General features: G+C 40.6%; 1 long non-coding RNA gene across 1 annotated transcript; it reads left to right on the forward strand.

Moving 5' to 3' along the window:
- Nucleotides 1-8301: 8301 nt before the first annotated feature.
- On the forward strand, nucleotides 8302-9795 carry LOC140306706 (uncharacterized). Its single transcript, XR_011915780.1, has 3 exons — nucleotides 8302-8555; nucleotides 9526-9591; nucleotides 9693-9795. It is a non-coding gene; the product is annotated as an uncharacterized lncRNA (long non-coding RNA).
- The last annotated feature ends 8983 nt before the right edge of the window (nucleotides 9796-18778 follow it).

Below are 18778 nucleotides of genomic sequence, written 5' to 3' on the forward strand. Positions count from 1 at the left end.
AGGAACAGAGGCTCACCTTGAATCTGCACATGAGAACATGCAGGAGCCACCCTTTGTGGATGAAAACCAGGACAAGGACCAGGAGGAAACCACTGACCAGGAAAGAAAAAGAGTCGAAGAATGTGATGAAACATCAGCTACAGAGACTGAGCAGGGACCCGTCACATCTCTGCAGACTGAAGAGGCTGCAGATGTCACAGGTCTGGAGGAACAAGCTGCTCCAGTTAAAGAAGAAAAATGCAAAAAAACAAGAAAAAGCAAAACAAGCACGAGGAAGGGACTGCTTCCCTGTTGCATGGACGATTCAAATGTGGAGTCCCCAATAAAAAAGGAATCTGAGGCTGAGATGGACGTTATTCCAGAGGAACAAGAAACATCATTTACTCCTGTGGAGTCCATGAAACAGGAAGAAAAAGCTGCTCCCGTCAGTGAAGAGAAGGACAAAGAGCCTCCAAAAAGAAAGAAGAGCTTGTTTCAGAGGTTATTTTCTTGTTGTAAAGGGAAGAAGGAAATCAAACCTGAGGACAAAACAATGGAGATTCCCCATGTGGAGTCCCAAGTAATTCAAGAGGAGGACTCTTTGGCTGAGGTGGACATCATCCCTCAAGAAGAAGCCACATCCTTTACTCCTGTGGAGTCCATGAAACAGGAAGAAAAAGCTGCTCCCCTCAGTGAAGAAGAAAGCAAAAAGACCAGGAAAAACAAAAGAAGTACGAGGACGGGACTGCTTCCATGTTGCATGGACGACTCAAATGTGGAGTCCCCAACAAAAAAGGAATCTGTGGCTGAGATGGACGTTATTCCAGAAGAAGAAGCATCATCCTTCACTCCTGTGGAGTCCATGAAAAAGGAAGAAGAAACTGCTCCCGTCAGTGAAGAAAATGGCAAAAAGACCAAGAGAAACAAAAGAAGTACGAGGAAAGGACTGCTTCCATGTTGCATGGATGTTAAAAAAGTGGAGTCCCCAATAAAAAAGGACTCTTTGGCTGAGGTAGACGTTATCTCAGAAGAACAAGCAACATCTTTCACTCCTGTAGAGTCAATGAAACAGGAAGAACAAGCTGCTTCCGTCACAGAAGAAAAATGCAAAAAGACCAGGAAAAGCAAAAGAAGTACGAGGAAGGGACTGCTTCCCTGTTGCATGGACGTTACAAAAGTGGAGTCTCCAACAAAAAAGGAATCTTTGCCTGAGATGGACGTTATTCCAGAAGAACAAACAACATCCTTTACTCCTGTAGAGTCCATGAAACAGGAGTCTTTAGATATCATTATAGACAAGGTCATTGAGTTAAAAGCAGTCGATGATAAATGTCAATATAACAAACAAGAAAAGGAAGAAAGGTGCAAAATATTGGTGGAAACATTTGTGGAGGATCTAATTCTTTACATTTTTTGGAAAGCAACAATGGCATGCCCCCAACAAGACACTCAAGCTCTAAAATGCCGGCTGTTGGAGAGAATCTGGCCTGAAGTTGAGAAATTAGACTTTAACATCCCCGAAGAAAAGTTTGAAAATCTTGAAAAAGATGTTTACAGAGACCTTTGTAGAAGTGTGTCCTTCCCACAACTTATTGCTGAGGTATGTATGAGCTCAAAGAAGCCATTTGCAGATGGAGTAATTGCCTGCTCATTCAAGAAACACATCACTAAGAAACCTTCATTCTTCCAAAGATTCTCATCTAAAGACAAAAACACCCCAAAGTCCCACAAATGTCTGTGTGTACCTCACCAGATATCATCAGAAACATCCGCTTTCAGTGAACTGATGCCTCACAACCAGAAATCTCAGGACAAGGCTTCTGAATCGTCTCCTGTCAGTGAGATGGAGGTTGCTCAGAGCTCAGAGTTCACCACCAGCGACATCAGGGAGTCTCCGAAATACAGCTCAGAGGCTTCCTTAAGATCTGATGACAAACACGTACAAATTCGAAGAGACAGAGAGGAAAGATGCAAACTGTCTATTGAAATACTTCTGAACACGGTGATTTTGCATCTCTTCATAAAAGCAAACATAAGATACAAACCAGAAAACTTTGAAGCTATCGTCAAGCGGCTGCATGAAAGAATGATGGCCGAAGCTGAGAAAAAGGACTTTAATATCCCACCAGAGACCTTTAGACACCTTGATCGTACCATCTGCATGGACCTGTGTAAACGTACTGCCTGTCCACACCTGATTACACTGATGTTCCTGGACATAGAACAACCATTATGTGACGAAATTATCATCGACTGTTTCGTAGAGCAAATATCTAAAAGACCTGACGACCGGAAAGGATTCTTCTCGTCTCTGGGCAGCTCCATCATGAAGCCCTTCAGAGTTCACAACAAAGTTCAAATTCTATAGCTCGGACGCTTTCATATAAGTTACAGACTTCTTTCTTTCTTAGAAGGGTTTTTTTCTGGGTTCTCCGGTTCCCCGCAACATTCTTTATTAATATTTTTGTATGTTCAATATTTCTCAATGTGCTTTTAGAAGTTTAGATGCTGATCTTAGAACTTCAGATCTTTGAATTTTACAAGTTTCATTAGAATTTTACATTTCAATACTTTTACATTAATCTTTATCATTTTTTCATAATTGTTGTATGTGTTTTCAAAATGTTCTGCAACCTTAATACAATTTAAATAAAAAATATAAAAACTTATATTTGAATGTCTTTTTCAGTCATTTGTTGTCTCACTTCATGGAAATCTGAAATGTTATCAAAATTATTTTAATGACTCTTATTTATCGTCTTAAAATGTCTAAAGATGGTTTAATTACTCAGCTGAATGACTTATTCAACACCTCATGGTTTTATTTGTAAAAAGTTCCTCTAATAAAGAATGAATCGCTGTATCGAACCTTTGGATTATTGGGTTTATGCACCACACTAAATACAATGCTCATGTTTTTACACACATACTTTAAGAATAACCTTTAAAGACACAGTTCACTTAATTTCTTCTCAACATAACTATGTGATGAACCTATTTTTGAGCTGCACGTTTAAAATAAAAAGGTCTCTCAAAAGTTTCAATTTAAACCAATCTGTGTCCCGCTCTCTGTGTGTTAACGTTACTAATCAGCATGTTTCAGATAAAGATGTAGGTCAATGTAAGTGCAATTATTTAATAAGATTAATGTTTTAACGCTGTAATAAATGGTACACAGTCATTACTACAAGTTATGCTGTGTAAATCTGTGGCTTGTTTTGTCATTGTTCATGAGAAAGCATTGTTTATTAGCATCTGTTGCTAACGAGTGTTTTTGGTATGACTGGAGGAGTATCTTCATTATGATTGTGTTTACTGCATTAAATCACACACTGGATCCCCAGGTTTTGATGACAGTTAACGCACATAAACACACCGAATGATAGAAACTCGTGTCAGCTAGCATGTCAGTGTGTCAGCTAGCATGACAGTGTGTTAGTTGGCATGACAGCGTTAAAGCTAGCATGACAGTTCACATCTAGCATGGCAGTGTGTCAGCTGGCATGACAGTGTTACAGCTGGCATGACAGTGTGTCAGCTGGAATGACAGTTCGCAGCTAGCATGACAGTGTGTCAGCTGGCATGACTGTGTGTCAGCTAGCATAGCAGTGTTACAGCTGGCATGACAGTGTCACATCTAGCATGGCAGTGTGTCAGCTGGCATGACAGTGTTACAGTTGGCATGACAGTTTGTCAGCTAGCATGGAAGTGTGTCAGCTATTATGACAGTGTGTCAGCTGGCATGACAGTGTGTCAGTTGGCATGACAGCGTTACAGCTAGCATGACAGTTCACAGCTAGCATGACAGTGTGTCAGCTTGCATGAGAGTGTGTCAGCTAGCATGGAAGTGTTTAAGCTAGCATGACAGTGTGTCAGCTAGCATGGCAGTGTGTAAGCTATTATGACAGTGTGTCAGCTCAACCGAGTCTCACCGCTGTTCGTTAAACATTCACGAAATTAAACTGTCAAATTCGTGCTCCCTGCCACGATTTAATATTAGGTTTAATGGTTAATGCATTAGTTTTAAAGTCGTGCTGCTCATAGATAGATATATATAGACTACTGCTCTGCTATCTACGAACCCAGTATCAAGTGAGAAACCGTGGGGCGACTCACTGACCATCCTCGCATCCATCACAACTTTAAGGTTAATGACACATAAGAACAGTAAGTTACATCTGTACTGGCCAGGAACTGGACACGGGTGTGTCAAATGGGAGGCAAGAATTCTACCAGTGAACCACCAATGTTTACAAGAGTGTGGATTTACCAACTTTTTTTTCTTCTATCCTTTTCTCATATTGTGTTAGGGGAGATGTTTAAACAAATTATTAGAAAACAAGAAGTCATGTTTTTTCCTGTCTTTTGAATAGTCTCCAGACTATTCAAACACTGTCCCCCACATGGCAGGCGAGAATTCTACCACTGAACCACCAATGCTTACAAGAGTGTTAATTTTCCAACTTTTTTTTTTTGGCACTTTCTCCATCCTTTTCTCATATTCTTATAAGGGAGGTGTTCATAGAAATGCTTAGAAAACAAAAAATTATTGATACTTTTTTCCCGTTATCTCTTTTTCTTACCTTAATGAATAGTCTACTGCTCTGCTATCTACGAACCCAGTATCAAGTGAGAAACCCTGGGACGACTCACTGACCATCCTCACATCCATCACGACTTTAAGGTTAGTGACACATAAGAACAGTCAGGCATATTTGCATTGGCCGGGAATCGGACCCTGGTCCCGCCCGCGTCTACTGTACGCTGACGCTCCGAGAATTTCACGTCTGCTCCTCGGTAAAAGGTAAGACATATTAATGTGGATAGATATTTAAAAAGTACATCATCAACTTACGTTTGTAGTTCATAGTAAACGCTGATAAAATGCAGTGAAATGAGACGTCAAATGATGAATGAAATGATACGTAAAATGTTGAATAAAAATTTTCATTCATATTCAAGTATTCAATTCAATTTTCAATTCAATTTTATTTATATAGCGCCAGATTACAACAATTGTCATCTCAAGGCACTTAAGTAATATAGTCCAATTCAAGCCAATTGGAATTCATTTCATTGTAATCATAATCCAATTAATTCATATAGAGCTAATTAAAAAAATTAATGTCCTAGCTAAGGAAACCAACAGATTGCACCGAAATGTGTCTTCAGTCCAATCTCCCGTCCTGAGCGTGCCTGTGGCAACTGTGGAAAGGAACGACTCCCTTTTAACAGGAAGAAACCTCTGGCAGAACCAGACTCAGGAAGGGTGGCCATCCGCCTCGACCAGCTGGGGTTTGAGAAGACAGAAAAGAGGGGGGAAAAACACCATAACGCCATTCAAAGGATATCTGTTGGAACAGGGAAACATAGGTTAATAACCACAATAATGTCACATGTACATAAAATCAATTTTGAAATTAAACAGGGGGAAAAAGAGAGCAAAGTGAGGAAAGGTGTGACAGATGAGGTCCCCCAGCAGTCTAAGCCTATAGCAGCTTAACTATGGGATGTTTCAGGATTACCTGAGCCATCCCTAACTATAAGCTTTATCGAAAAGAAAAGTTTTAAGCCTAATCTTAAAAGTGGAAAGGGTGTCTGCTTCCCGGACATTTACTGGCAGCTTATTCCACAAGAGAGGGGCCTAATAACTGAAGGCTCTGCCTCCCATTCTACTTTTAGAAACTCTGGGAACAACAAGTAAACCTGCAGTTTGGGAGCGAAGTGCTCTGTTAGGAAAATATCTTACAATTAAATCTTTAAGATATGATGGAGCTCGGTCATTAAGAACTTTATATGTGAGAAGAAGAATCTTAAATTCTATTCTGAATTTAACAGGGAGCCAATGAAGAGAAGCTAAAACTGGAGAAACATGATCTCTCCTGTTAGTTCTCATCAGAACTCTGGCTGCAGCATTTTGGATCAGCTGGAGGCTTTTCAGAGAATATGTGGGACAGCCCAAAAATAAGGAATTACAGTAGTCCAATCTTGAAGTAACAAATGCATGAACTAGTTTCTCTGCATCACCTTGAGACAGGATGTTCCTGATTTTGGCAATATTACGAAGGTGAAAGAAGGCAGTCCTAGAAACCAGTTTTATATGTGCGTCAAATGATAAATTCTGGTCAAAAATAACTCCAAGGTTCCTCACTGTAGAACTAGAAGCCAAGGAAATACCATCTAGAGTAACTATATAACTAGACAATTTCTCCCTGAAGCGCTCAGGTCCAAAGAGAACAACTTCAGTTTTGTCTGAATTTAAAAGCAGACAGTTCTGAGTCATCCAGGTCTTTATGTCTTTAAGACAGGCTTTTAGCCTGACCAACCTGTAGGTTTCATCTGGTTTCATAGATAAGTACAGCTGAGTATCATCAGCATAACAATGGAAATTTATGCCATGCTGTCTGATAATGTTACCTAATGGAAGCATGTATAAAGTAAAAAGAATCGGTCCAAGCACAGAACCCTGAGGAACTCCATGACTTACTCCAACGTGTGAGGAAGATTCCTCATTTACAAGAACAAACTGGAATCTATCAGATAAATATGACTTAAACCAGCCTAATGCAGTTCCTTTAATCCCAATAACATGTTCAAGTCTCTGTAACAGAATGCTGTGATCGATCGTATCAAATGCAGCACTGAGATCCAACAGGACAAGCACAGAAACAAGTCCGCTATCAGAAGCTAACAGGAGATCATTGTATGGGCTTGCATGTTATAACAGTAAGCTAACCGGTCATTAATTGAGAGTTACTAATTTTTTTAGGATGTATTGGCGTAACGCCAGCTGTAAGAGACTGGCACTATCGTTGTTACTGTATAATATACAGTATACTATCTTACACCCACATTGTGTCGCTAACGCATCTTACCGTCTTTCTGTTCAGTTAATATCGATTACTAGTGCTGAGGCACTAGTAAAAACTCTGTACTGTAAGAACTTTTTTTCCTCTGTGGGCTGTTTATCAAGGGATTACTTTAAATGTTTTGGAATAATAGAATCAGAGTAAACCTGCAGAGTGAAATAGTTTTAATCATTACTCAACATATTTTTCCATCCTCTTACTTTCTTGTACACACTAAAAAATCTGTGTCCTCATATGCACCTGTGCCTCTGCTCTCTACTTGGCCTCTTTAAGGATAAGATAATGGAGAGTAACAGGTTTTTAATAGGACTACTCTTTGAGCTAAAATGTTAAAGTTGATGTGAAAATAACATGAAAAATAGATATATGTCATTGATTTTTTTTCTTAAAGTGTAATCTAAAAATAAAAAATTAACTGTTTATTTTACTGTTTCGCAGGTTGAGATGCAGAAGAAAATTATGTTCTTTCCTGGGAAACTTCAAGTGGTTTTCCGCAAAGGGCCTCTTGGTTTTCTCCTCCAGGAATCTTCTCCTGAGGCCAAGCACATTAAGGATGACAAGAGTCTTCAGGATAAATCTGTACCCATGAGAGCAGAGCTTGTGCGATAGAATGCTCTCAGTATGGTCCGTCAGAGAGGGGGGGATGCCTCAGATGTGACAGAGGTGCTGGGAGACTACATCCTACAGTTCGGCAAATATAAAGGGAAGTCTTTTAGGTGGCTTTTGGAGAATGATGTTGGGTATACTTTGTGCCTGATTAAGAATCTCCAGAAGGAAGAGGCTTTAGGAATCAGTCAAACTGAGGGGCATAACAAAGACACTCTTCACATTTGTGGACTATGCGCTCAGTTTTACAGAGATTCAGACTTCTCTAAATTATGAGGGTGTTGCAGCAGCATCTTCTGAAGATGATCAGCTGGTGGGCTTCGGCTCCCGTAGAAAAAGCACCTGGAAGGAGATATGGGACAGCAGAGCTGATGGCTTTGCAGACTTCATTATTAAAAAGAACTGCCTTCCAGGGACACGCATGCACAAGCTGCAGCATTACCTGCGGAAGAAGCAGCTCAGTGCCTCTGTTTCCACGACTGCTGAGCCGGCAGCAGTACGTGCACCAACTAAACCTCTGGGCAAGTTATTTTGTCAATATTCTTATTCTCATTTTTCAGAATAAATCTAGCATGATATGTGTTAAATTTAAACTGATTGTAAACGGTGCCAGTAATTTTTCTTCTTTTTTTTTTTGTACTCTTTAAATCTTGTCCGCACCACAGCGATGGATGAAGATGAGGAGCTGGAAAGTGCGATGTTGAGCATCTCACCGTCTAAGATCCTACCTGAAAGCAGTAAGTCCGTTGTTATTACACTGGCTGGATTACTGAATTGATGATGGGTAAGTCTTGAATTTAATACTTCCAATACTTATGTCTCTGTTTCTCTTTGTGATCAGCTGCTGTACCATCAGTGGCAGCAGCCCAAGAGGAACTTTCATCAGGAGCAAAGACAGGTTTTTAGATAACAGGTTTCAGGAGTGGAGTGCGATTCTCTTACATGATGAATGACCCTCCAAAACTGAAACTTAACTCATTTTGTTCTGTGTGTTTTTGCGTTTGGGCCATGTTCCGGCCATTTTCCTGTTCAATATTTGTTTGTATGCTGCTGTCACTCTTATTGTCATAAGGACTATGAATTGATCCAACCAAAATGAGGGTGAGTATAGATTTTTGTTATCATTGAAAAAAAAAATCATGCAATGCCCAGCATTACTAACACTTGAATGCATGCACTGAGCCATATTGCAGGGTTCAACATAACATTTTTTTCCCTGCTGGCCCCCTGGACCAGTAGATCAGAGTTTTATTGGGCCCTTGTGTATTTTCACTGGCCTGGCCGGCAAAAATGAAAATAACCCTTGTTTTTTAACCTAAATTTCTATTTATTAAATTAATTTAATTTACATTTTACAATTTACACATTTCAGATAATAATTTCTCTTTCTAATGTCAATAACTAACAATGCATCTTCCATACAACACAATCATATAGAACAGTGAGAGGAAAAAGGCGTGTCTTCACTCCAAGCCCCTTCTGTCTGCTCCTGCAAGCCACCTGCTTGACACAGAGATGAGATGCAGCATGAGCATAACTATGAAACTGTATGAGCAAATTTACACACTACAAATGTGTAACTTTTAGGTTTTGAACTTTAACTCACCTTCGACGTCGACGTTTGGATGAAAATTAAATCTGCATACATATGTCGAAACTGTTCTTCTTCAGAAGAGCGAAAGAGACGAAGGCCTGTTCAAATTTGATTGTGTGGCAGGCAGCGTTGATGAGTTTAGTCACCTGCTGGTGATGTTCAGTGGTAGGTTTTTAAACAACTTTAGGGTTTCTTCCCAGCAAATTTCAAATTTTGACTTACCCACGACTTACCCATAACTTGCCCTGCATGTAGTTTTACTGGGTTATGTTGGACCCTGTATTGCTTCTCTTGCTTGGACAGAGAAAAAATTTAGTTTACTATGTGTGCGCGAATCAGATGTGAAAAAAATTGAAAGATTGTTTATGAAGCTCTGAAGAGCAGGAGAAGCAAGCAAATGGCTGTTTGAGTTCCTATTAACATCAACACTTACATTCACCATGAATATTTGAATGATAGATGTTTTTTCTGTTGTAGTTCCATCTTCGACCCAGTCTAGACCACCTGATACACTTGATGAACTGCAAACATCAACAGTTGACGGTAAACATAATGCAATACTGTTATTTTAATCTAATGTTGGGGTGAATATGTGGTTGTTTTTTGTATTTTTTTAAAAATATTTTTCTATTTTTTCCTCCCAGCAGCTGTGAAAAGGAAGACACCTGTGCCCCTACCAGCAGAGCTCTCATTCCTTGTGACAGAAACTGCGCGCTCAAAAGACACAAGAGCAAAGAAACCGGAGTGATTCACAGGTATGTTTCCACTAATATTCCATAACACATCTGTTTGATGCACAGGTCAGTATAATTTCAATAAACCACTTTAAAAATTATGTTATCACATAATCGTGCTTAAATCCTGAATGAATACATAACATAAAGATGGCACTTCTTTTCAGATCCCAGCACAAGTGCTACTGGCTCCTCTGTATGCAGAGCACTTACTTTTAAGGAGAGTAGAAAAGATGGTAAGTATAGAAAGCATGTAAACATTTTTTATTTTTCTTTACTTTAGACGCGGTATTTCTACTGCTCTAAAAAGGTGCACAACATCTATGCTGCTGAGGGTCTCTCTAACCCCAAAATGTCTTTTGAGGATTTTTCATCCACTCAGTTCTTTCAGAGGGAGCTGGAAGACATAAAGAAAAGAGTGGAAGAGAAGACCCGACTCACAACAACCTGGCCGCCATTGCCAATTCTGCCGCATGGTTCTCAAACAGGGACCAGACAGCCCACATATCCACACGAGCTTCCCTGGACTGGCAGGGAAGTACATTTACTGCCCATCAAAAGTTCATGCCCTCTATCAACATAAGGGTATGTCCAAGGAAATGAGCTGGAAGGACTTTTGCAAGTCTCCTTTCTTTGAGGAAGAAAAACAACGATGGGTACAGGAGAAGAAAAGATAGTTAAAAAGTTGTTTTTTCTAGATGATCATCAGTTGTTTCTGTTCACATGTTTACTAGGCCTCTAGATATAGAAATTCACATATGTAAATATAAAGTGTTATTTAAGTTTAATTTAGTCATAGTTGAAGATTTAAATTGAAATGAGAGCGTTAAATGTTTCATAATATATCTGTATATATCTGTATTTGTTTATTCTGATTCTGATTTATCGACATGTATAAAGTGTTTTAAAATGTTTGTGCTGAGGGACCTGAGAACAATTTTCCATTGCAAAAATGTTAGCTAAAATAATAAAAGTTGAAGTGCACAAAACTGTCTCTTATATATATATATATATAGAGAGAGAGAGATAGATAGTGATAGATCTATCACTATCTATCTCTGATAGATATTAACATCTATAGCTTTTGATTGACTAAATCATATTTCCAATAGTTTATAAATAATAGACCACCACTATAATACAATAAATGATTAAAATACTAATAAAAAACCAAGAGAATGATAAGTACAATTATTAAGAAAGTGGGATTCACATTTATTGAATCAAAATAGCTGTTTGTCTTCAATAATCAATACGAGGTCATTAAATACAAACAGCTAATTTGATTCAATAAATGTTTTGGTTTGTCACAGATGGGATTCGAACCAGGGTCTCAGCCATCATTCAGAGTTTGGTTCAGAACCTTGGACAACACCAAAATGCTGCAATTTCATTGGCTGTCACTCTGTTACAGCTATTCGCAACTGGCCGTCAAATGGGAGGCAAGAATTCTACCACTGAACCACCAATGTTTACAAGAGTGTGGATTTACCAACTTGTTTTTCTTCTATCCTTTTCTCATATTGTGTTAGGGGAGATGTTTGTACTAATGATTAGAAAACAAGAAGTCATTGATATGTTTTTTCCTGTCTTTTGAATAGTCTCCAGACTACCGTGGGACGACTCACTGACGATCCTCACATCACAGGTAAATGTAAGTGCAATTATTTAATAAGATTAATGCTTTAACGCTGTAATAAAAGGTACACAGTCATTACTACAAGTTATGCTGTGTAAATCTGTGGCTTGCTTCGTCATTGTTCATGAGGAAGCATTGTTTATTAGCATCTGTTGCTAACGAGTGTTTTTGGTATGACTGGAGGAATAGCTTAATTATGATTGTGTTTACTGCATTAAATCACACACTGGATCACCAAGTTTTGATGACAGTTAACTTACATAAACACACCGAATGATAGAGACTCGTGTTAGCTGGCATCATAGTGTTACAGCTATTATGACAGTGTTACAGCTAGAATGACAGTGTTACAGCTAGCATGGCAGTGTTACAGCGAGCATGACAGTGTGTCAGCTAGCATGACAGTGTTACAGCTAGCATGACAGTGTGTCAGCTCAACCCAGTCTCACGGCTGTTCGTGAAACTGTCACGAAATTAAACTTTGAAATTCGTGCTCCCTGCCACAATTTAATAATAGGTTTTCGTGCTGCATTTAAAATTCAATCTTGTCTTTCTGTAATTATTAGATAATTAATAGGTCCTGGAAGCGCAATGTTTTCATGTGCGGGCGGCACATATGACAATTATATGACATATGATATGAAAACAAGAGCGTTTTCACGGTTCTTTCGGGTCAAAATAAAATACAAATATACTCCTGATTATTAACGATATTGTAGAGACGTGTGGCAGCCATTGCTAAGAAATATATTTGCTTGTTTTCCAAGAAAAAATGTAATTTCATTGGTTTGTTCCATCAATTTATACTATTCAATTCAATTCAATTTTATTTATATGGCGCCAGATTACAACAATTGTCATCTCAGTACAATCACTACAGTTCCCATAAGTCTCAGCGGCGGTTGCTATGGTGATCATAATTTGTACATTTTATGTTTTTTTACGTTTTATTTGCAGCTTTTAAAGCCAGCACAGTTAGAAATGAAAGTTTTTATATTTAGGATAAGCTGTATTTTACTGTCAGATGGACTTTATTTTACTTGGCGCGCGGTTTCAGCAGTTTCCTGCGGGGATCGACCCATTGCGATCAGACTACTACCCAGGTAGTACTTGCGCTCATGCCAGACAAGGCACAGTTCTTTACCATGTAGGCACGGGTTGAAAAGGGCCAACTGTGTTCCGATGCCATTCTAAATCTCTAAATGTAGATTTCTTTTTCATCTTTTTTTTATTTCAGAAGACATGTTTCTAACATGTGAGTAGCCAACTCTGAGAGAGTGAAGAGAGCACCAAATCTTTGGCAAAAATTAATTATTTGTAAGCATTTCTTTAGCCACCTTCACGCACCCACTAAAGTACTGAAACGCTCTTGGGATGTTCCAGAGCAGCGGTCTATGAGAAACCAAACCCGCGCAACATTCGCTCGGGACTTCTTTCAGATATTTTTTCACCCTACCCCTCCTCCACTCTCCAGACACCCGTTCTCCCTTCCCCTTTCCCTTGTATTTCCAGCCGTGATGGCGCATCTCAAGCAGCTTCCCTCTGCGGACAAGTTTGGCCTGCATGGTGTCAGGATGGCCGAGCGGTCTAAGGCGCCAGACTCAAGGCTTGATTCCTTCCTTAGCAGAGGGACTTCTGGTCTCCAAAAGGAGACTTGGGTTCAAATCCCTCTCCTGACATTTATTGCATGCTGAAATAGTTCTTGCATATTAGAAGACCAAGATCATGACCCCTCAATGTGGGTCATGATAGGAAGGAGGTTCAAAGGTCCCGTGACTTCCTTTGTATGTGACACAAACATGACACAACAATTTAGGACATCGAGGTGAAGGTGTATTGCTTTACATCCAGCAATTCACCTCGTTGACAATATATAAATATATAAAAACGAACTAAATGAAATATATAAAAAGAATATTTTAAATCGCATGGGTTTTGCTGGGTTCTTGTGAAGGCTTGTGTGGCTTTCATGACTCATCCAGTGACATCACTGCCTGGCCAATCAGTGGCCTGCAGTCTGTAGTCTGTCGACTCGGCTAATCTCGAACCCCGGCCGAGTAGGTGCTAAAAATGTACCTGCTGCTACTAGGTACTACCTAATGGAAAACCCTAAAAGCGGAGTTGGATCAAGTCACGTGGCATAGGTACGAGTTGAAAAGGGCCAATTGTGTTCTGATGCCATTCTAAATCTCTGAACTTTTTTCTATAAATTTTTTTTCGGAAGGCATGTTTTCAAAAGTGTGAATAGCCCAGCTAGCTGTAGCGGGGGACGAAGTGTCTGTATAATTCTCCTCCAATCAAGTTGCCCCATTTCCATTTTTGGTGATAGCCAATCACGATGGCACTTCTACAGAATTCAGCCCGCTGGACTTTAACTACAGAAGGTAAATATATCGCTAATATAATTGTATTCTGTCAACTTTCTCGCTCGGCCGTTGTTAAATATGCATTATAGAGATTTTTCATTCACGGCAAAATTAAACACACTATAATGATAACATTGTCATAATATTGTATTAACAACGTTTTACGTCGCATTAGTGTTTCTGTTTTTAAACGTGACTTTTAAGAGCCTTTTTTTTTACTTTTTAGTATCGTTTCCACCATCATTACATATGTCACAGTAACCGTTATGAAATTTATTTTGACCTCTTTTTGACTTTTTCTACATTGCGATTTTTTTTTCTCAAACATGCTAATGCTAATATCCCCCCCAGCTTCTTGGCATAAACTATTTGTACAGCCAGACGGGAAAGGCCATGCAGGATGTACATCCTACTCAGAGGAAACTGAGGCTCTGCTTGAAGATGTAGGCACTGAGGAGGAGCTGGAAGATGAGGGTTTTGAAGAAAGTGGGTTAGACCCCACTGTAGAGCTGCTGGACCTGTCTGATCCAGCTCATGTCACCACCAGCTCAGCTCGCACTCCAACTCCCACCTCTCTCCAGCCCTCTCCTGGTCCTGCTGTCTCCACCTTAACAGCACCTGAACAACAACTGGTAATAATTATAGAATTATAGTAAAAATGTTAATAAAGTAATAATGCAAAAAGATGAAAACCAATTTAATACATTTCTATAATCACTGTATTATATTTTACAGCCTGTGCATGGGTCCACACACTCTGATCAGTCAGCCCTTCCTACCTGCTCTGCTCCTGCTCTTCATAGGCCCACCAGCCTCCCAGCAAGTACTGCTGAACTCTCACAGCTGGTAAGTGTTCTGAGACAGAATTCTTGTTGCACTCGTAATATAACAGCTTTGGCCGTACCCTGTGCAGATATGAACTGCAAAAGTGTTCCTAACCATTTTCCTCACAAGGTCCTAACACATCCTAACAAAGTCCTAACACATCAAACAAAGGTCCTAACAAAGTCCTAACAAAGTCCTAACAAGTCCTAGCAAGGTTCCTAACAAAGGTCCTAACAGGTCCTAATCGTCATAGGGGCAAAAGAACCAATCAGATGTTGGTTTGGGTTCCCGCTCTCCGATTGGTCAGTTGGCACCCCCCTGTGATGTGGGAGCTGTAACAAAAAGACGAGCCGACCAGCGGCGGGCAGTTTGATTGTCCGCAACACTTACAGTAAGTACAAAAATTAATGATGAATGATTTTAACTTGACTTTTACCGCTTTAGATATGTTTGTGTAGTCCCCTGAACGGAATGTATGTCGTTAAATTGATGTAAAAAAGTTAATTTTAATTTTTTTTTTTTTGGCTGTGTCACTCGACTTTAAAATGACTCAAATACAATAGAGAGATAATTCTATGTTCGATATTAAACGAGAGACGTAACATAAAAAAATGACCGGTCATTAGAAATGAATGGGGGACACAACACACACACACACACATACAGTGAGTGATAAATATCCATTAAGAGAGAGGAGGCTTTTGATTGGTGTATGACCTATGATTTCTGTTGCTATGTCTCTCTATATATATCTCTCTCTCTCACACAAACTTTTTTTATGGTGGGTTTTAGTGGAGTAATTTCTGACCGGGAAGACCAAATTGTTCAACATTGAATGAAGACAACATTAGGGTTAAAAAAATACACCAATTAATGAATAAGCTCTGGTGGACTTGGTCTATGGTAGGTAAAAAAGGGTTAATGATTTTATGGAAGAATATGCCTATGTGCTTTTTAGTGACATGTGAATGAAAGAAAATGGATATTCGATTTAACATTTTCTTGATTTGAGTAGATCCTTGTAGCCTACAACAGCTGTTGCCAAATAATTGCATTTTTTTTCTATTTCTATTTCTCTATTTTCTATAGAAATGACAAAGACTGGGAAGTCAGACGCGTACTGGTCAGGTGTGATGTACCTCTTTGCCCATGGAAAACACAGATTTTCCACTGGGAAGAGGCCTGGTTCCAGAAGGTGGAGGGCGGTATTTGAGAGGATAAAAATGTGTCCCCTGACCCCCCTACATGGCCAAACAGTTAGAAAATTAGACATTTTTGGGAAAAAGATACCCTGCAAATGTGGATACCATGAGGTAAGTAATGTCATTGAATCATTAAATTTTGAATGTGATATAAACATGCTGCCAAATGTTTTTTTTAATGAGTTGTGCGTGCGTGATTTTTTTTCAGTGTGGGAACAGTTTCTTTTATGCAGAGAATTGTTAGATGTAGAGGACATATACTGTAAATGTAAATGCAGTCAGCAGAGCAGGCAGAGACAGCAGCTGCTGGAAGCAGTTCAGGACAGACACAGACACAGGCACAGGCAGTAGAGAAACATCCACGTCCAGTGGAAACATCCACGTCCAGTGCAGCAGCTAAAGTTCAGGGAAGTTCAGGGGCAGGAGCCACATCCGAAAACTCAATTTCTTGCTCCCTGTGTGGCCAGGAGGTGATGTGTGACAACTACACACAGCATCTGTCGGACTTCCATGTTAAAGAGCAGTGTGAGCACTGTGGTGCAAAGGCCTGGGGTATTGTGGGGTTGTCACAGCACCTAGAGAACTGCCATCCTCTGAATACCATTCCTCCTCCTCCTCCTACCCCTTCAGCCCCTCCTCACCCTCCCACAGCTCAAGAGGTGACACCAGCACTACAAAACATCTGCTCCCAAGATGCTCCTACTGCCGATGCTCCTACTGCCGCTGCTCACAAAGCCATCTCATCAGCACCACCTGGACCCCCATGTCCTCTGCGTCCTCCAGAGGTAAGCATGGTGAGGTATCGGCCAAAGCAGTTTTTAAAGATCATCAAGGCGGGTGATCAGGAGTGGATAGCCCGGATCTTATATGAAAACTCTGGACAGCTCAGACAGAACCAGTCTCAAAACTGGTTCAACCCTCCAAACCCCACCCGATCTACCTCACCTCCGGAGCCACAGCATTATTTCAGACAGCGGCTGTTTCTGTGGGCTCCAATGCGGATGTGGGGCATTCCTTTGAAATGTACTCAGTGCAACACAAAGATGCACCACTCCGGCATATACACAAAGGTGAGGGGGGTCATAGATATAAATTCAAAATATTACCTTGTTGGAGGAGACTATCCAAAATGTAGTCAGTGCAAGGTACCTGTCTGCCCTTGGAGTACAGAAATTCTCAAACAATTAGATCCCTCCAAGAGGAATAAATTCCAAGCTGTCCTCACAACCCATCTGGCCCTGGACAGGAAGTGTGTGGCAATGCTGTGCTCAAGAACACTAGGGAATAGCTCCAGCTATTTACAGCAAGCTATTCAGGAGGCACACGGCAAGGAGTGGGCAAGGAGAACAACTGATTACTTAACTGACTGTGTGATACACAAGAGGTCGTGTGTTCTCACCACAACTGAAGCTGTGTATAAGCCGCCGCCACCCTACTGTCCCCTGCCCCTGGCCCAGTGGTTTGAGACAGTTCACGCAAATGACATTCTCAGCCACATAGATGAGCTGAAAGGAGTCATCACCTCAACATTTGGCAGAATACTAAAGCTTGATTCTACCAAAAAGGTAAACGTAAAACTTTGTACTGTTAATTCCATTTGTGCTTGTCAGTATTGTCAGTATGCCTAATAACGCCTACATTAACACTCTGCAGATCACAAAAAAGCTTGCAGGTGGCATTGAGAACACGGCCACCTGGATGACAAATATTGGCAACGAGTATGGCCAAGTCCTCAATTCTGTGCTGACCACTGGTGAGGGGGCTGGGCTTGATGAGCTGTGTCAAGGGGTTGTGAGGAGGTACATGGATGCTGGTGAGCCAGAGCCGGATGCCATATATGTGGACAGAGACTGCTGCAGTGAAACAGGTGTGTTTCCTCCATTTGTGCTGTGATGTAAATTTTTAATTTCACACATTTTACACATGTAGATCCGTGGGATTGTAATGCGATTGTAACTCGACTTATTTATTGTCTGTTGCTGATTTTTACAGGGATGAGCCCAGTTCTTAATTGGTTTCGCCCCTGGAAATCAGTAGTGAGGCTGGATGTGTTTCACTTCATGAGGCGTTTCACAAAAGGTCTTACAACTGAGCACCATCCACTGTATGGCACGTTCTGCTCTAAGTTGTCCACTTGCATTTTTGAATGGGACAAGGAGGACATTCTTAAGCTGAAGGAGGCGAAGAGGGCAGAACTCAAAGAAAAGCGTGGCAGGCATGTACCTACTGACCCCCAGGTATTGTCCAGCATTACATCCAGTGAGCTGGCCAGGCACTGCCGCAGGAAGACCCGAGGGGTGGAGGAGACCCGCGTGCTGATCCGTCAACTGCTGGACTCCATGTGGGACCTCACAGACACAACTGGTTTGCATCTCATAAACCACGACAGTATGTCTCGTGTCTGGGAGGTCCAGCAGAAGCATCTGCCTTGCATCCAAGATCCACTTGGTGTGCTGTTGTACACAAACATCGGATCCCCGGTGGAGAAGGGAGGCAAAATCCTGGATGTCCTGAGGTGTGGCAGAGGCTCATCCTCTCTTGAGAGCTTCCATCACCACCAGTGTGGCTTCATCCCAGGCAAGTTGAAATGTTATTTCAATTCAATTCAATTCAATTCAATTTTATTTATATAGCGCCAGATTACAACAATTGTCATCTCAAGGCACTTAAGTAATATAGTCCAATTCAAGCCAATTGGAATTCAATTCATTGTAATCATAATCCAATTAATTCATATAGAGCTAATTCAAAAAATTAATATCCTAGCTAAGGAAACCAACAGATTGCACCGAAATGTGTCTTCAGTCCAATCTCCCGTCCTGAGCGTGCCTGTGGCAACTGTGGAAAGGAACGACTCCCTTTTAACAGGAAGAAACCTCTGGCAGAACCAGACTCAGGAAGGGTGGCCATCCGCCTCGACCAGCTGGGGTTTGAGAAGACAGAAAAGAGGGAAAAGAGGGGGGA

Source organism: Leuresthes tenuis, unplaced genomic scaffold, assembly GCF_036924035.1.
Source record: "Leuresthes tenuis unplaced genomic scaffold, fLeuTen1.0.hap1 SCAF_5, whole genome shotgun sequence".
In the NCBI taxonomy this organism is placed as follows: domain Eukaryota; kingdom Metazoa; phylum Chordata; class Actinopteri; order Atheriniformes; family Atherinopsidae; genus Leuresthes; species Leuresthes tenuis.